The sequence below is a fragment of the Mauremys mutica genome, chromosome 1 (genome assembly GCF_020497125.1).
Source record: "Mauremys mutica isolate MM-2020 ecotype Southern chromosome 1, ASM2049712v1, whole genome shotgun sequence".
Classification (NCBI taxonomy): Eukaryota; Metazoa; Chordata; order Testudines; family Geoemydidae; genus Mauremys; species Mauremys mutica.
In genome coordinates, this window is record NC_059072.1 from 198,060,282 (window position 1) to 198,080,813 (window position 20,532).

Genomic DNA, 20,532 nt, shown 5'->3' on the forward strand with positions numbered 1-20,532 from the left:
ACACACAGACAGGAGATATTTATACATACAGAGAACATGAAAAGGTGGAAGTATGCATAACAACAGGAAAAGTCTAATCAAGATGGTCACAAGTCTGACAGCTTTTTTAAGCAGTCATTTTGAAAGCTGGAATCGTGAAACTTGTAACGGCAGTCTCTGGCACCATGATCCAGTGCAGACCCTGAAACAAGATGCATTATTCTCTATAGTCCAAAATCTTGAAAATCAAGCTTACTGAAATACACATTTGCATACCTCTGCATCATCCGCTCTCAAAGGGGAGCTTAAGAAATTGACAACTAGTAAACAATCTCTTACCAACTTGTCAACTACTTTGAGGACCAGTTAAGGCGATCTCAGTATGAACGTTATTCACTGATTATGCCCACAGCTGAAGACTGTAAACAAAAGCAGGCCCCGGCGAGCAGGACAGGAGGACGGCGCCGGCAGCTTGCAGCAGCATAATGAATAAGTGGCATGGTGATTCGAGTGGTAAAGTCTTCCATAGGCATCCTAATGTACAATGCCCGGAGCGCGTACACCTCGCAGAACCACACACATAAAGGACGTATCCCGCCACACCAAATAACCCCGAACAAATGTTGGCTTTGATCTTTGAGCAATTCAGATGTAAATGAGGGGAAGGGATTATGAGGTTGGGGGGGGATTAAACAATCTTCCCTTCTGCGCTGCTCACTCAGCTCCATCTGTAGAAATACCCGTCTGCGAACAAGGAATCCTCCGATCCCATTGTCATTGTGGCAAATATCTACCTACCAGCTCCAGTCCGCATCACGCCTTTGCACGACAACCCCGAGGTTACGGGCAAGCCACTCGCTCCGCAGTCCGCACCCCCACCCCTAACCCCGGGCTGGCGTCGCTGCAAGCAGCTCCAGGCTCAGAGATACACGGGAGCCGAGAACCCCCCCGCCTCTCCTCCAGCGCCACGACAGAGCGAGCTCCCCTCCCGCTGGGGAGAGCAGGAGAAAACAACCTCCCCCGCTGCATCCGACCCAGGCGTCCTCCAGCCACAGCTGCTCTGTCTGGCTCCAGCCTCCTCACTCACCGCCGGGCCGCGTTCCGCCGAGCCCAGCCCGGCTCTCGCCAGCGCTGCGACCCGGCGAGCGGGCAGCGGGGCAGGACAATACGGGCAGCGTCCCCCGCGCATCCCCTGCCCGCGCGGCTCCCCCGGTGCCCGGCCCCCCGACCTACCTGCCATGGCTCCGCCCGGCCCCCGAGCCAGCCGCGGGGAAGGGCGCACGCGGGGAGAAGGAGCCTGAGCTGCTGCTGCTGCTGCCGCCGCCACCGCCGCCGCTCACACCGCGTCCCTACCAATAGCGGCCGCTGCCATATTGTTACGGCAGGCGCTGCGAAGGGCGGGGCCAGCTGGCTCCTTGGATACCGAACGCCATTGGCTGCCCCGCCGCTCAGTCTGACCCAGGCGGGCCAATGAGGGGAGCCGGCGGCGAACAGCGGGGCGTTCGGAGTTGGAATGTTGGGTTGGGTGACAATAGCGCACGCGGCGCTCAGGTGGGGCGGAGGGGCGGGGCCCCTGGGAAGGGGGCCTGTCCCAAGGGGCAGGGGGCCCCCCTCGCCGACCCACGTGCCTTGCGGCGTTCCGAACGCTGGGGGAACCTGTCACAAAAGCGGACCCCCGACCAGCGGGGCTGCCGGTCACTCTCACGTGCCCCCCGCCCCCCAGCCAGTCAAAGCCAAGGGAGGGGTGAGATGAAATTAGCGCGCGCGGCGCGGGGACCCTGCGGGATTGGCTGCCTGCGGGGAGCTCTGCCCCGCCTTCCCGGCCCGAGGGGGGGGGGCAGTAAACAGACCCGGCCTGTAACACGTGGGCAGCTGCGGCAGCGCCGCCGGCAGGGGGCGCGCGCGTCGCCCCTGGGACAGGCGGGCGGGAGCCCGCGTTGCTATGCGACCCCGGAGCCCCAGCCCTGCCCCGGGCTCGCGCGCTGGGACCCTGCCAGCGAGGCCGGCCCAGAGCCCAGCCCAGTCAGTGGTACCCCGGGGCCCTGGGCTGGCGGTGGCCAGGGGACACCTTTAGCGTGTGCCCGGCTGTCCCTCGCTCTCCCGTCCTCCCTCCAGCTGCGTGCTGAGCTGCCAGGAAACCCGTGGCTGTAGTATGGGAGCAGCCTGGGGAAACAGGGTTAATCACAAACTAAGCGGGGAGGGGAAATATTTCCGGGAACCTCTTGCTAAAACATCCACAGCATATTGGACTCTAAATACTTATTTAATGTACCCCTTAAAATACATCACCTGCAACCAAAACAAAACTACCCTTTTACCTAGGGCAGATGTTACTTGGTGTTCTAGTCAGGGACAGCCAGCCTGGAAATGAGGTCAGTGTCACTCCTGCTCACAAGCTCTGGGCCCTAGAGCAATAACAATAAATAATTATAATAACAATGTATCATCTACGGTGGAAACAAGAACATGACCAACATTTGCTTGCATGCCATGAGAAACTGGTGAAAAAACAGCATTTGCCAACTAGAAAGAAAAACAATTTTAAGAACATTGTTTTCAGGGGGTCTATGAAGGTTTTTATTAACAATGGGAAACTATGGAAAACATACAAAATGCATATCCAACAACATGCCTGTCAAAAGAAAAATGATTTTGATATGATCCCTTTCTTCCCTGTGCACCAACCATAGCCATGATATAAACAGACATCATTTGGATTTAACCTTGTTTTACTATCAGTAAGAAACAGTTAAGACTGAGGCCTTGTCTATACTTAAAAGTTTTGCTGGCATAGATATGTTAGTCAGGAGTGTGATTTTTTTCCCCCCACCCAACAGCTATGCCAGCAAAAGCCCTAGCATAGACACGGGTCAGCCAGGTCTACATTAAAACATTAGGACGACCCAGCTGTGTCACTCACCTGCACCTCCTCACTCCACCCTCACTCACCCCACTGCCCATTTAATTTTGTTTAAATTATGTATGATGATTTCAAATGAAGGGCCTGATGATGCTGCCCATACTCACATCTGTAATCATAGCAGTAAGATCAGACCCTGTTACCTCTTGAGATGTTCTTCTTTATGAATGACTAGCAATAAATGACACAAATGGTCTCTAAATCCTATTTTCCAATCTTTAAGTCATTTTGGTCTTTTGCCCTCTCCTCCCCACCAGCTTGCACTTTAGTAAGTAGTTCAATAATAATATTGAATAAAATAATTCAAGTTTTAAAAATAATCCTGTTTGTTCTTAAAAATGTTACATGGTAAACTTTGAGAAATACCATACCATTTAGGAATCTTGAAGGAGGAAGAGTGAGGAGCTAGCTAATTTAAGGTTGCAAATTGTATGTTTAATATTTCATAGCAGTGGCATGCCTGGAGACATCAAAAGGGGATTAGGTGTGTCATACTTTGGAACCATTCATTTAAATTATATATTTTATTGACATGTTGGATCAAATACAACATGCTTATTTTAATGGTTTAGCTACCCAGATTTTGACATCTAAATGGATAGTAATCAATGAAATGCCAATAAGCCCTCGGTAGTTGCTAGGTTTTAAATCCCCACTTCTTGCTCTGTTCACCCAGAGAAGTGCTCTGATGATGTAATGCTTCTGTCTCATGGTTTACTGGCTGAATGTGCTTCTGAGATGACCAGATCACACAACTCTGATTGGTCATGTAGCTGAAATTCGCTCTGTATAAAGGAATTTTGTTGGGGTTATTTTTGGTTGGTTGATTGGTTTCTGTTTTTCCACTAGACTGCATTATTCCAAATATAACACAGATAAACAAATGCTAAGGCATCTGTATTGGATACCCACACTCGTGCACAAAAATAAGGAAAAAAGTGTACTGTGCATACAAAGCATGCTACTTTCCCTCAGTTATCACATCTTGCAATTCTTTCCCAAACTTGGCATAGCACATATTCTTCACTGAGGATGACATGCATGCCAAGCTTCACTTTCTTAAAATTAATCTCTTTGAGTTACCCAAGCACAAATAGCAATCTGAATTATCTTTAGACACAATCCAGTAATAATAATAATAATAATTGAATTGATTTTCTTCAGTGACATCTCAACCATTGATTGTCTGCTGCTATAATATTTTTTCAGCATAGTTAAACATTTTGATGGAAATTAAACCAGTACATTATCTGAATGTTAACTGAACAGCGTTTGTTTCATAAGAATTTGGGAGAACACCTAGCTTTAGACATTGGTCCAATTTGTATACTGTATGTTTTCATTAATTATTGAGAGCTGGGTAGGTACATTTTAAAATCAGTCAATAAATTGTGTTTCTTAAAAGGAAGTATTTTACAATAATTAAACTACATAAAGATATTTTTTAAATAAATGAAAATGCGAGTCCCCTTCAAACATCAAGATGGGCAATTCCAAATAAATTATTGTTGTTACTATTAATATTTTTTAATTTACCAATTAAAAATACTTACTTTAATATTTTAATAAATATGTTATACATATGTTCATGCACATTTCATTTTCTAATACTCCATACCAAATAGGAGCATTCTATGTTTTAAAAAAATACAAAATCTCAAATGCATACTGACCAGTCAGTATGCTGCTTTATAATGAAATCAGAGCCTAAAACCTCACTTTTCTCCTTCAAGTCATTGATTAATGGCACGTTTTTACATGACATTGTCACACTGTACATTTGAGGTAAATATTTCTTTTACAATATATTTAATCAGAAAGAAGTACCTTATAGGGATCCACTCATGGCATTGATTTTTAGGCAGAATTTCCTATTGACTTCACTGGGGAATTCGTCTTAAAAATGGATAGCATGAAATGACCCTGGATTAGGAAAATTCAGTCAATCATGTGACCATTTCAAAACATTCTTAAAAATTTAAGTAATTTTAAGCTAGCTCAAATTGAATCCTGTATTCAGTAAAGTTTATTATTAGTCACACAATGCAAAGCCAGGTCTTCAGTGTTCTACCTGCTTATAAATTAATGGATGATGTCTATCCATCTGTACATTTGATCATAACTGTAACCTTTACACCTTTAAGATCACACAAGCTCGCCTTTAGTTGTGTGACTAATAATAAGTTTCACTTAGATTTGTGATTTCAGAAAATTTCACATGGAAGGGAAATGAGGATGACAAGATGAAAGAGGATGACAATGGCCCAAGTTTACTATGGGACTGAGCTAGCAAAGACTGGGGGAGAAGGTCCCCAGCAACAGAAAGTCTGCGGTGCAAAAGTTATGGTGGTGGCCAGGAAGGGCACATCGCCAGCACTGAGCAGTCTCCAATCCCCTCATCCCCAGCCCCACTCAAGAGCCTGCACCCTCACCCCAGAGCCCTGACCTCCTCCCACACCCCAACCCTCTGCCCCAACCGAGAGTCCCCTCCCACACCCTGAACCCCTCATTCCCAGCCCCACCCCACAGCCCTCACCCCAACCCTCTGCCCCAGCCCTGAGCCCCCTGAAACATGGAGCCCCTTTCTGCACCCCAAACTCCTTATCCCCAGCCCCACCCCAGAGTCCCTCACCCCCTCCCACACTCCAACCCTCTGCCCCAGCCCTGAGCCCCTCCTACACCCCAAACCCCTTACCCCTAGCTCTGTTGGGTCATGGGCAGCAACAATTTTCTTCAACTGGCTAGCCAGAAAAAAGTTTGAAAACCACTGTTTTAAACTGCTCCAGTTTATGCTAGCTTCTCCTTTACAAGTGAGAATATTGACCCCTACCATGCACAAAGGAAACAAAATGGCCAACAGACACTTTCACCAGCAACAGTTTGGGGAGGTGAAAAAACAAACCCAGAGATTAATGTTTTAGGCATTTTAAAGAAGACAGGCGGAAGGCAATTAAATACTGATTCTGCCATGGAGCCACTACCCAGACTACCAAAACATGGTATTAAATATATACACATCCAAAGAAGATCACTCAGCAGTAAACAAGATATAAGACAAAACCATGGCAACAATTAGATTTTGGCAATCCAAAATGCCATGTGCATCCTGCCCTCCTTCTCCTTATCATTGTCTCTGCCCTCCCACACACAGAGTCTGTCACACCACATTGCAGGCTCCTATATCATTTACTATCCATTATCACTCCTAAGGCCCTTTTGGAGATACCTGGAATATAGAAATAGTAAAAAGAAAACACCTAGAGGTGATAATGCACATTTAATAGCTTGTAATCCAATATATTAGCAAAAGAATCTAGTACAGTTTAAAGTTGCATACAGAGACACATCATGTCATACACTAGGGACATGATACCGCACAATTCTGCATATGACACTTGTGAGGCTAAGTCTTAAATACTGTGTAGTATTCTCAGCACTTGAACCCAGAATGTTAGCAAATAGGAATGGATGCAGAGAACAACAACAAAAGAATTAAAGGCCTGGAGGAGTTGACTTACTAGTAGAGCTAGTCAGGAAATGTTTTTTGTTCCCATGAAAAATTTCAGCAGAACCAAAAAGGTTTCATTTTTGTCATCATTTTACTTCAAAAGTTTTCAGGTTTTTATGAAAGCCCAAAAAAATCTTGTTAAAAACAGTTTCCTACTGAAATTTCCATTTTGAGCATTTCTGTTTTCCATAGCAAAACATTTGGAATGAAACGATATGACCAGCTCTACTTATAAGGAAAGATTAGAACAGCTAAATATGTAATAGAGTTCAGCACATATATGGTTTTAAAATATTAATTACTGCATAGCGTGGCTAAATTAGAGCTAAGGAGGGTGAGGTAAACTCAAATCATTTGAAAGAACATCAAGAAAGGCCCGATCCTGCAAACACTGGAAGTCCGAATCAGGGCCAGTTCTAGGGGTGGGCTTGCAGGGTGGTCACCCTATGTGCCAATTTCCACAAAGCCAAACTGCTGTCCCACTCTGCCTTTTTTCTTGGGCGCTTTTGGAGGTGTCCGAAAAAGTTTTCCACCCTGGCTGGTAAAACACCTAGAGCAATTCCTGGCCAGAGGATGGTGCAAAAGTGGCTACTTAAAATCTTGCTTTTGTACTCCATTATGCCAGGATTGGGCTTGTTCCTAGTAACAGCTGCTCTAACCGAAGTTTAGCTGCAAAGACTCAGTGGGCCAAAACTGCAACTGGAGATGTGTGGCAAGTTGCTTCCTGGCCACACCCTATTTTAACCATACTTCCTCTCCCCTACACACACATACACACCCTTACCTGCAGGCATAAGAGTTTCTACACCACCATGGGACTCCCAGTGACTTGGGATGATCATCATAGGGCCAGTTAAACCAGTTCTACAGCCAGATGGTGTGTCTGAAAAAAGTACTTGCACTGCACTTGAGAATCTGACTAACTGTTCTGGGGTCCAAAGGTATAACTAAAGGCCATATCTACACTGCAGCTGCAGCACAGACAGGGGGGTTGTCACTGTAGTTAATCCACCTCTCTAGAGACACTAGCTAGGTCAATGAAAGAATCTATCTATCCCAGGGTTTAGGTCAACCTAACTATGCTCAGGGTACAACATTTTTCACTGCCTTGAGAGATGTAGCTAGGTTGACCTAATTTTAAAGTGTAGGCCAGGTCTAAGACTAATAGGATGAAACTGAGAAAAGACTTCTAAAGCCAGTATGAAAAAGCCTAACTTTCTAATGCGGAGTAAATAAAATAAATTAAATTTAAATTAAATTAAATAAAAAGTAGTTTCATTAGGGGAAGCAGACATTTGACAGTATGGAAATCTTCTGCAAGTGTGACAATCCTGTATTGGCAGGGGGTTGGAAAAATAGTCTTCACCATCTCTAACAATTAAAATTCCACTGAATCCGAATCTTCAAAGCCTGTTTATTTTCTGCCACCTGAAAACCTACAAAAAAAATAGTGCTGACAGACATGACGACTCTGGTCACAGTAGGAATAAAGCCTTCTAGAAGGCAGTAACACTGCTTCAGGTGCACAGGTAGTGGAACAATGACATCTGAACAGCTATATTTCAGCTCTCCACGGGTATGAGAAACTTTAAGTTTGAAGGTGAGAATAAATGTCCCTGCAAATGACCGTCCTGCTTTCATTCTTACTGTAACTGTTGTAAGAGCTACAGTGACCTGTATGCTCTGTATGACTATGCTCTGTATAACCTGTAGGTTCAAAAGGTCTGTTACACATTCTTCCCCCACCCCTGCATTTTTTGTCTCCTCTTCCTCTCTGAATACCTGTGAAGTGGCTTTCCCCCTCCCTCCTGGAATGCTTGTGGGATGAATGGGCTGCTTGAGCTGCTGGAAGATCAGAAGAGCTCCCAGGTAGACAAGGTGTCTGGAACTCTAATTAGGCAGCAATCACATGCCCAATGCATGGACACTGCCAGAGGTGGAGTGTGACAAACCAAATGTGGCAAAGTCATCTCTAGTCCCAGGCCATGAGGAGCAGGTCCTTAAAAGGGGAAGGGCCCACATGCTCAGGAGTGCACTGACAAGATTGTACCTCCCATAAAGGCCCTTCGCCCAGACTGGATGGCTAGTGGTTTCCTGCATTGCATTTAATTGTGCCTCAAGAAGACTTACCTTCATTGCACTGTCCTTTGCTGCACTATGGGACACTTATCTTTAAGGATCCTAACATCTCCAGTGCCATGCCTGTCTTGAGAGCGTGAGTATGCGAGTGTGAGTGTGACACCTCCCCCCTTCTTTTGAGCTTAGCTATCAGTATAATAAATGTGCTGCTTTCTGCCAAACTCTGGTGGGTCATTAGTCCTCCCTAAGCTTACTAGCTGGCCCAATTTTGGGTAACAGTAACTATTAATTTAGGCAATAAAAAGATGTAGTTTCAGGTACTACAGCTGCCCTAGAGTCCTCCTAATTTTTCGTGGGTTTACATTCATGTTTCCTTCCCCCCCACCACACTTTTTTTCCTGTCCCCATTTCTGTATGAAGGACCCACACAGATGGAACTGACTGGCTACAGTAGAAATAATGAAATTGACTGCACAGAAGGTGCTGTCACATGCAGAAAGTGAGAAGACAAAGAAATTGAGTGAAGCATTTTCTCTAAAGTTTTTCAGTTGTAGTCAACTTAGATGTTATGTTACAATAGTAAGTACAAATTTTCATACAAAACTGATTTTTAAGTTGACTGCATTCCTTTAATTTTTCTACATAAAATTCTGAAGAAATTGACAGTTTCTCAAATCAAATACTTTTCACACACAACTCAGGTAACAATTTTTACTTAATGACCATTTGAGACTAAAAGACATTAAAACATAATGCAAGATGCTGAGTGCCTGCAATGTCTGCTGATTTCATTGGAAATAGAAGGTATTCAGCACCTTATAGGCTCAAGCCCTGAGAGTAAGGATGAGCCAGTGGCTAGAGTACCAGCCTGAAGCCTTGGGAATAGGTTTCAGTTCCCAGTTCTACCACGACCATCCTGTATGTGCCCTCAGGCAAGTCATGTAGTCTCTTCCTGCCTCAGTTTCCAGCTATAAAATGGAGATAATAGCACCCTTCTGCACAGGGGTGTTGTGAGAATAAACACACTACAGAGTGTGAGACACTCAAATACTACAGTAATGGAAGCTGTATCATAGAATCTCAGGGTTGGAAGGGACCTCAGGAGGTCATCTAGTCCAACCCCCTGCTCGAAGCAGAACTAAACCATCCCAGCCAGGGCTTTGTCAAGCCTGACCTTAAAAACCTCTAAGGAAGGAGATTCCACCACCTCCCTAGGTAACCCATTCCAGTTCTTCATCACCCTACTAGTGAAAAAGTTTTTCCTAATATCCAACCTAAACCTCCCCCTCTGCAACTTGAGACCATTACTCCTTGTTCTGTAACATATAGGTATGTTAGATATATTCTTCAGTCAGATATGTGTGATCAGAGCTTTGTTTGAGCAGGTATGATTGCAGTAACTCAGACAGAGAGAAGGGCTGTCAATTAATCACAGTTAACTCATGTGATTAATTTTTTGGAGTTACCCACAATTAAAAAAAGTAATCAATTACACTAAAACAATAGATAAACCATCCAAAATATTAAATTTTAAATGGGTTTCTACATTTTAAAATATAATTTCTATTACAACATAGAATAGAGTGTACAGTGCTCACTTTATTACTTTTTTACAAATATTTGCACAGAAAAATAAAAGAAATTGTATTTTTCAATTTGCCTCAGAAGTACTGTAGTGCGATCTCTTTATCGTGAAAGTATAACTTACAAATGTCGATTTTTTTGTTACATAACTACACTCCAAAACAAAATAATGTAAAACTTTTGAACCTACAAGTCCACTCAGTCCTACTTCTTGTTCAGCCAACCATTAAGACAAACAAGTTTGTTTACATTTATGGGAAATACTGCTGCCTGTTTCTTATTTACAATGTCACCTGAAAGTGAGAACAGGCATTTGCATGGCACTTTTGCAGCTGGCATTGCAAGGTATTTACATGCCAGATATGCTAAACATTCATATGCCCCTTCACGCTTTGGCCACCATTCCAAAGGATATGCTCCCATGCTGATGATGCTTGTTAAAAAAAAGTGTTAATTAAATGTGTAACTGAACTCCTTGGAGGAGAATTCTACGTCTCCTGTTTTACCCACATTCTGCCATATATTTCATGTTATAGCAGTCAGATGATAACCCAGCATATATTTGTTTTAAGAACACTTTCACAGCAGACTTGACAAAATGCAAAGGTACCAATTTGAAATTTCTAAGGATAGATACAGCACTCGACCTAAGGTTTAAGAATCTGAAGTGCCTTCCAAAATCTGAGAGGGACGAGATGTGGAGCATGCTTTCAGAAGTCTTAAAAGAGCAACATTCCAATGTGGAAACTACAGAACCTGAACCACCAAAAAAAGAAAATAATCTTCTGCTGGTGGCATCTGACTCAGATGATGAAAATGAACATGTGTCAGTCTGCACTGCTTTGGATCATTATTGAGCAGAACCCGTCATCAGCATGGACACATGTCCCCTGGAAGCATGAAGGAACATGAATCTTTAGTGCATCTGGCACAAATATCTTGCAGTGCCAACTACAACAGTGCCCTACAAATGTCTGTTTTCACTTTCAGGTGACATCATAAACAAGAAGCAGGCAGCATTATCTCTTGCAAATTGTAACCAAACTTGTTTGTCTGAGCAATTGGCTGCAGTCAGACTGAGTGGACTTGTAGACTCTAAAGTTTTAGATAGTTTTATCTTTAATGCATTTTTTGTACATAATTCTACATTTGTAAATTCAACTTTCATGATAAAGAGATCGCATTACAGTACTTGTATTAGGTAAATTAAAAAATACTTTGTTCTTTTTACAGTGCAAATATTTGTAATAAAAATATGTAGTGAGCACTATACACTTTGCAATCTGTGTTGTAATTTAAATCAATATATTTGACAATACAGAAAACATCCAAAAATATTTAAATGGCATTGTTATTGTTTAACAGCACTGTGGCAGGGCCAGGACTCACCAGCATGGCACTTCCTGCTGATCATCCTAGGAATTAGCTCTTCCAGCCCAGAGTGCCCCCTGCAGACCAGTGTCTCACCTGCCACTGACCCCCATGTCCCTCCCAGACCCTGGTGCCCCTCTACATCAGGGTTCTGCCCCAGCAGTAACCTACAATCTAGGTCTTCCCATCCAGGGGAACCCCTAACCCTCTATCCCTACCTTGCCTCAGTAGCTACTGCCAGTCACCATCTAGCCCCCACTCCCTAGGGCTGGCTGCAGTCTGTAAACCACTCATCATCGGCAAGGGGGGTTGGACCAGCTGCCGCTGCCTATCTCTGGGCTGCCCTCTGCAACCCCAGTACTTTTTTATAGGCCCTTTTCAAGGCCTGCAGCCTGGGTTTTACTAGGCTGGAGCTCCCCAGCGCACTCTGCCCTTCCCCAGTGCTGCTCCACCTCAGGGACCCATCTCAGCTCCCAGGCAGTCCCATCCATCTCACTCTAGAGCCAGAGAGAGAATGTTGGGTCCTCCTGGCCCACCATCCTCTTATAAGGGCTGGCTGGGCCCTGATTGCACTGGCTACAGCTGTGGCTGCTTTCCCAAACAGCCCAGCTTTTCCCCTGTCACAGCCCTCTCCCAGGGCTGTTTTAAGCCCTTCAGGGCAGGAGCGGGGTAACCATGGGGTAATCGCGATTAATTTTTTTAATCGCTTGACAGCCCTAATATATACATATATATATAAAATCCTGTTTCATTAGCTAATTTACTGAGGCCTCAGCATATAGTGGGTGAAATCCATAAGTCAACTAACAGTTTTAGTTATTCTGCCTATCAAGTCATATCACTATATGTAAACATCCAGACTGTTGTGGCATGCTTGAATGTTTGTTGTACCCCTCACCTTCCTCCTGTAGCTCTGTTCCACCTCCTCAGTACTAATTTTTATTTTTGGCTCACAGTAATTGTGTAAATAAAAAAGTTTGTTTCCTTAAAAATTTTTTAAAAGGAAGCAGAATGAGGAAACAAACAGAAAATTCCACTTGCTAAACCCCATTTGCATGACATCAGGAAACTTGTGCTCAGGTAGTTTGCAAGAAGTAAACCATCTTCCCATTAAGAAATCCACATGAACTTTCATTCAGGCTAGTTGATGAACAGCTTATGAATTTGAAAAACCAAAGTCACTATTGACATGTACAAAAATCAGAACCTTTTGATTGGTCTATGGGCCTGCCATAAGCAGCTGAATCAGGGAAAAAAAAGAGATTTTCAAAGCACAACCAGACAGATAAGTATTTTATTGTGAGGATGCTAGATCTGTGATTGTAAACACAAGAGATGATATTTGTTTAACAAGGCTAGTAAAAATAAAATCTGATGTACTTTCTTTTCAATCCCTTCCCTATTCATTTGTAAAATCTATTATTTATAGGTGTGGCATTTTGTTGTTCTCCCAAATGCATGCTTTGATATTCTTTTTCTGAGAGAAGAAAAATCCATGAGCAGACCTCCAATAAACAAACTACTGCACCTCAGAGATAGAAGAGTGGAGGTCATTTCAGTAAGGAAAGATGCTTCAAGTTTAACTAGGGTGGTTGAAAAAATACCAAGAAAACAATTTTTGGAAAACTTATTTTTAACTGTTAACAGTATCATTTGAAGGACATGATGTCCTATGCATATGGGGTGAAATTAACTCTTGTGGTTAACAGCCCAGCACAAGGACTATGTATCACTTAAATCCCAACTAAGCCCTCAAAAATGGATTTAAGTGGGACTTGCCTTGTGCTGGTCCTCTGCACAAGCATGAATTTCGCCCGCTCATATTAATTTTGCTGTCATTCTGCCTGTGCCTTAAAAAATATTTTTTCCCACAACCCCAAAGCTCATTGTCTTCTGAGCTTCTTATAACCCAGAAAAAAAAATCTTTGTTTTCTGCTTCTTAATTAAAAGGAACTCAGTTTGGTTTCAAAACCATGAGATCCATACATACAAACTAGCTGCCCTTGCTGAATAGCCTGTAGCAGGGACAATCCCTGTTTTAAGTGTGCAAAATGTCAATCATATTCTCATACTGTCTTTTCAGAAAACTCTTCTAGTCTTTTTTATAAGAATTAAAAAGCAAACCCTATTTTTCTCTCCCAATGTTTCTCTTTACAACTTTCAGATATTAGCAATAATAATAGAAGCTGATCTAGGGTTATACAAAAGGGAGGTGTGAATTAGATGAATTAGAGTCCACCATAGTCTATGCTACGCTTTGAAAAACACAGTGCCAATCATAAGTCTGAAGTGCTATGTATGCAAACAGGGGGCTTTGGATAAAGGCAAAGGCACAGTTTTCCTGGGGGCTTGATTGCTAATGTCATAAGTAGAGGAATAGGGACTCTATAGCCCTTGCTCCTATCCCCAGTTATGTTGCTGTGTTATGGTATTAAATGGATATTGTGAACTTTATTATTAATTTATGGATGAAGAATACATTATTTAAAACAAAATTAAATATTTGTTTTTGTCCAGTTTGCTTATCCCTACACATCTGATGCTAAGGGTTAACACATTAACCTTTTACTTCTGGAAACCTGGGTTCAGATCTGATTTAGGTCACTAGCAGAAATGCATTTATTGTTCTCAACCTCATCCCATAGGGGACATTTGCCCTTGTGGTCATATCACAAAACCACTGCAGGAAGTGGCCCAAATTCTGCATGACTGGCTTTCTCCTTTCAGAGGAGAATCATGATTAATATAGGAGGGATAGTAAAGGTCAGTATTGGGGTATAATGCATCATTTTTTAAAGGAGCAAAAATAAAGAGTGCTGTGTATGTAAATGCTAGTTTCATATGAAGTATCAGCAAGGTCTACAACATCCAAGTGGCATTTTAAGAAATAATCAGATTTATAGAAAGCCAGATACTCTCAAGATAAACTCCTATATATGAAAGAGAAGATCATGTTTATATGTAAAGGGGAAATGAAAGGTGAAGGATGATCTATTGGGACAGATCTGCATCTCTTGCATTCAGGCTATCAGGGTTCTAATCATGCCTCTACTACAGACTTCCTGTGCGGATTTGGGCAAGTAAATTAACTGTAACTCAGTTTCCCCATACAGTATACAAAGATAGAAGTAATCATACTCACCTACCTCACAGGGGTACTGTGACGCTTAATTCATTAATGTGAAAGGTGCTGAGATTCTAGAGTGATAAGAACCATAAACATGGCTGCCAATCAAATAAGAATTAAGTTTTTAAAGTCATTTTATTTTTAAAGGGGCCCTATTCAGCATGTCAACATGATCTTTTATGGATTTAGGCCTTGTCTACCCTACAATGTTAAATCAACCTAAGTTACATCGACATACAGCCACCGCTGTAATTAAACCGCTGTTGCATGTCAGACTATGCTCTTTGTGTGGGTGGTGCATGTCCACAGTAGCAGCTCTTGCATCGACACAGAGCAGTGCACTGTGGGTAGCTATCCCACTGTGAAATTCGCTACCATATACTGCTGGGTGTTTTGGGAAGGTTTTGCAATGCCTCATGGGATCAGGGTCAGCATCCCATGATGCAGTTTTCTCTGTCCCATCATTCAGTGCACATCCTAGTATGTTTCATGCTGTTTTTAAACAGCTCCTGTAACCTGCACGTCCACCATCTCTGTCAGAAAGCACGAATCCTGAACTGCTCTCCAGTACTGTGATGAAAAGTTATGAACACAATGCACCTGATTCTGCAATATTTCATGAGCAGTGACTCTGATGACAATGCTTTGGTGTCTACCTTGCTGAGTGCCATAGAAAGAAGCCATTCCAGGTTGCTGTTGGCATTCATGGAGCAGCTGCACAAGAGCAGACCATTGGTTCTGGGCTTGAGAAACAAGCACTGAGTGGTGGGATCACATCATTATGCAGGTGTGGGATGATGAGCAGTGGCTGCAGAAATTTCGGAAGCACAGGCCACATTCCTGGAACTGTATGCAGAGCTCACCCCAACCTTCTGGCACAGAGACACTGAAATGAGAGCTGCACTCACAGTGGAGAATCGAATGGTGGTCACTGTGTGGAAGTTGGCTAGGCCAGACTGTTACCAATCAGTCGCAAATCAATTTGGAGTCGGGAAATCCACTGTGGGGGTTGCTGTGATACAAGCATGAAGGGCTATTAATCGCCTCCTGCTATGAAGGACGGTGACTCAGGGCAGTGTATGGGAAATAGTGGGTGGCTTTGCAGCAATGGGGTTCCCTAACTGCAGTGGGGTGATAGATGGTATGCATATCCCTATTTTGGCCCCAGACCACCTTACTATAGAAAGGGCTACTTTTCTTTGATATTGCAAATGCAGGTGAATCACTGGGGTCATTTCACAGACATCAACACGAGCTGGTCAGGGAAGGTGCATGATGCACACACCGTTAGGAACACAGACCTGTACAGAAAGCTGTAAGCAGGGACTTTCTTTCCAGACCAGATGATTACCAATGGGGATGTTGAAATGCCAATAGTGATCCTGGGAGACCCAGCCTACCCCTTGTTCCCGTGGCTCATCAAGCTATGCACTGGCCACCTTGACAGCAGTAAGCAGAGCTTCAACAGCAGGTGCAGAATGACTGTTGAATGCACCTTGGTTGTTTGAAGAGTCACTGGTACGGTCTCCTCAGGAGGTTAGACCTCAGTGAGGACAATATCCCCATGGTCATAGCTGCCTGCTGTGCGCTTCATATTATCTATGAAGCAAAAGGAGAGAATTTTCCCCAGGGGTGGAGTGTGGAGGTGTCTGCTGAATTTGAGAAGCCAAATACCAGGGCAATAAGAGGGGCTCACCGGGCAGCTATTCAGCTCAGGGAGGCTTTAAAGGAACATTTTACCAATGAGCCACAGAATGTGTGTTGCTGTAATGTGTTGAGCCTGGCATTGTTTTTTGGCACCGTGCTATGAACCCTTGTAGTGATTTCTCTGTGTGTGCTACTATAACAATGCAAATACGCCTAATGCTGTTGTCTGTGACTGATAGTATCAGTCACCATATATTGGAGAATAATAAACATTTGTTCAGTTTCCATAAGTACTTTTTTATTCCACAGCTATGCAAACAAACCTATGTAATGCTGAGGTAAATATTATACATACATGGTAAAGTATCTTTAATGGGGAAGGAACAGGGAATTCACAAGCACATACAATGAGACTCTCACAGCTGGGTGTATGTGGGGCTGTCAACGTGCTTAATCTCCCACGGAGTGCCTTGTGTACCTCTGCGGCCCCAGAAGATACATGGAATGTGTGTGAGGGGAATGTAGGGAGGTCCTGGAATGCAATTCTCTATGGGCTGTAGTGGGACGTGAGCACAGATGTGTTCAGCCTGAAACTGAATCAGAGACCGCAGCGTGTGAATCAGAGTCCCAGACTAGTGCCCCAACCACTGGACCAGCCTTCCTCCCATCCTGTCTGCTATTCACATAAATCTTGAAGGAAACTGCAAGGACAAAACCCGTGCCACCATATAGTAGTCAGAGCCATCCCTTGGCTATGGCGAATTGGGGAGACCGCCCCAGGCCCCGTGCTGTGGGGGGCCCCATGCTTCTATAAAATCCTGAGGAGGCGGGAGGTGGGCAAGGTGAGGAGGCAAACAGGGAGGCAAGCGGCTAGTGGCAGGCGGGCAGTGGGGGCGAGGAGGAGCCTCCCTACCAGAATCTCCCCCTCCCCCCAGCGCCTCCTGCCCACTAATGGGTCCTGCCGATCAGCATCTCCCCCACCCTCTCAGCACCTATTGCCTGCTGCGGATCAGATGTTTTGCGGTGTCAGGAGGCACTGGAGGGGGAGGGGAGAGGTGCGAGGACGCAGCGCACTCAGGGAAGGGGGCGGAACTGGGCACAAAAGATGGGGGTGGGAAGAAGCAGGATGGGGGTGGGGCTTTGGGGGAAGGGGTGTAGTGGGGGTGGGGTCTGGGCAGAGCTGGGGGGAGCACCCCCCAGCAGATTAGAAACTCGGCGCCTGTGTCCTGGGTCCCACACCACCTAGGGACGGCCCTGATGGCAGTTTCTGCTCAAGAGTGGCCCAGGACTAGACGAGGGTGATTGTAGTATTTCAGACTATGGGGCATTGGCACAGATGGCTGGGGAGAAGATTTATGCAGTCGGAGTGAAAATCACTCCCGTGTAGAGGGCCAGCACAGGCCTATGAATCACAGAACTCCCACTTGAGGCCTCTCTTGAAGATTTCAGTGGGACCTATGCTGTGCCCACACCTCATGCTGGCTTTCTGCACAGGGGTGGATTTCATCCCAAAGGCCTGTGGGCAGAGGGACAGTACAAGTCCTGGTTGCCACAAAAGTTGTCCAAATAGGCCAAAAGTGGGATTTAAATAAGCACAGGCCTGTGCTGGCTCCACTGCACAGGGGTGAATTTCACCCTTTGAGCTCAATTGTAAACTTCCTTATGTGTCCGTGCAAGAAAGTAAGGGGGTGTAAGTATCCCCCGCTCATGTATACAGGCTACCCATATCACCTGTCTGTACACAGGGGGGAAAGCAGTCGCTGCAGGACCACTACTCTCCATCCTGCATATTTTGGTGAGAAATGGCAGGCACAGACGGAGAGTGGGTAGGGTCTTGTCTCCACCTATCAATTCATTAGCCAGTGCAGTTGACTTGATGGGGAGGGGCAAGACACAGCTTACTCTTCCCCGGAGCACATCGGAAACAGGTGCTGATCCATGACTCTGAGTCATAATAGAGTCTCTGGTCTGTTCCTAGCAATGTAACTATGTACTTCCTCTTACTTGCGGTTTGTGGTAACTCCTCATAGCTCTAGTCCTTTCCAGAACACTAAAATTCATTTGCCCAGTCCTTGTCCTTACAGAAATCAGTGCAATCATTTGCACTAACTTGAGGGCTTTCTGATATCTTCTCAGACTAGAAGTGTTTAATCTCTTTACTTCTCATGAAATGGATTTTCATAAACAGCCACCCTCTATCTCTCTAGTCATACTAGAGGTGGGAAAAGGGAAGATATATTTCACAGGCTAGGCCCCTCCACTTAGAACATCATTAAACAGCCAAAGATCCCAACAAGATCTCTAAATTGCAAACCCAAGTAAAGAAAAAAAATGCAATCTAAGCTCCATGTTATTGAAGTTGAGGGGCAACATCATTGCCTCTGTTTGCTTCCTCCAGCCTGCCAGCATTACTGCCGTCTTATCAGAGTTGTGCCTCAGCCAACTAGTTCTCATGCAAGCCCCAGTCTTAGCCAGACATTTGTGTCTAGAATCTATCTAAACCATATGCTTGTGCACATTGTGTGAGGAGTAAGGAGTCTCCTCCCTTTGTACTGCTCCTATAGAACTTTAGTCCCTGTACCTAGAGGGGCCAGTTCTGATTGGGGTCTCTGGCACTACTCTAATGGAAAGTAATAGGTAACTATAACAGACTTTTAATGTAGCAAGACAGCTGGGGGGAAAGGTTCTCTAAGGTTTAATTTAATTTGAATTCGTCTGACCTATGAAACCTCACAGGGTTGGGGTTCTGGATGTTAGCAGAAGCGGAGCTCAGCTGGGGCACATTTGCTGACAGTCCCTATATTTGAATGTCTGGGGGCTTCTGACAGAGTGCTGGGAGCTAACACCTATTGAGTATCTGGGGATGTGCCGCTAATTAGCTGATCAGTCTGGGAGAGCTGATGAACCAGATAGCCATCAATGGAGAGGCATAAAAGAGGATACAAGCAAGCTGTGGGGAGGAGCTAGTTGAGCCTAGACTGCTTGGTGAGCTCAAGGAAAAGGTGACAGCTGGTCCTCCCTGGCCCCATGCAAAAGGTCTAGAAACACTGTAAATACTTTGCTGCTCAGGACTGTACTGGTGATGGGAATATAAATAAATTAATGTGAAGTGGCTACCTACTGGCATTGTCAGTGATGTTTCTGGGGCATCAGAGGATGAGGACAGAGCATACCCCATTACAGGGCTGCATGTAGTTCGTTATCTGCCTGTATATGGAACTCACTTCCCTGAAGTTCCACCAGAGCCTAAGGCCAACAAGTGCAGAGCACCTACAACCCTAATTCAAGTCAGTGGGAGCTGCAGGCACCTAGTGGCTCTGAAAATCAGGCCTGAAGTGTCTCAAGGTGGGCAGCCAAAACCAGAGCCAATAGAAAGCCAATACTTGAGGAAAAAATGGCTGTTAGTTTGCTGACCTGTGGCATAAGACCCATTTACTTTCTCAGGGTTCATTGAGGAGGTATGAATATAGGGATGCTGTATAGTTAAATGGTGGGTGCAAGTTTTTCTTTGGGCACAGATATTTTATTTTTTGTTCCGCACCCAGGAACTGTGTTAAGGACAATCTTATAAATTAAAATTATTAACCAATGACTAGACTGAAGGTGCTCATCGGAGTAACTGAGCTGTATGAATGAAATGTGTGCCAGTTGTGCCATCTAGTGGTAACATAGCTGTATGAACTGACCATACACTACCACTCAATACCCTTTGGTATGGCCTATAGAATACAACTGTATTTAGGGTGACCAGATGTCCCGATTTTATTGGGACAGTTCTGATTTTGGGGTCTTTTTCTTATATAAGCTCCTATCACCCCCACCCCCTGTCCTGATTTTTCACACTTACAGTCTGGTCACCCTCACTGTATTGCCAATATAAAATCAATGGATGAAGAGCACTGCAGTTTGGGGGCAAGATGACTGAGCATTAGATGAGGGGGAAGTTGGATGCAAATGTCTGCAGTCCATGAGACCTCCTTCTGCTGCCACCCAATGTCTAAATTATATTTTGCCAGGATTCCATAACAATTAAAGTGAGAGAGATTCTCTCCTGTCCTGGTCCAGTTCTCTAATATGTCCCATGCTTTGTTAAACAGAAATGATCTAGTAGTGCAGTTACTTGCACATTGTGTCCAGATTTTTGTTTGGATCTTTCTGTTTCCCATTGTCTCTCCTGTCCTGCACTTACTAACAATCTTACTTTCCTACCATGTTAATCTGAGACCCAGAGATTTACTGCAACTCCTATCCTTCTTTCCTCTCCATTCCTGTGTCTCCCTCCTCCTTGACTACCTGTCATGAAATAGAATAATGAAA

General features: G+C 44.4%; 1 long non-coding RNA gene across 1 annotated transcript in view; it reads left to right on the forward strand.

The window, feature by feature from the left end:
* The first annotated feature begins 1,619 nt into the window (after positions 1-1,619).
* The window catches only part of LOC123370122, a 36,073-nt gene continuing 17,160 nt past the window's right edge, over positions 1,620-20,532 (forward strand). Inside the window, exons 1-2 of the long non-coding RNA XR_006579286.1 lie at positions 1,620-1,723; positions 2,307-2,351. This is a non-coding gene — a long non-coding RNA (uncharacterized LOC123370122). The remainder of the gene's footprint in view (positions 1,724-2,306; positions 2,352-20,532) is intronic.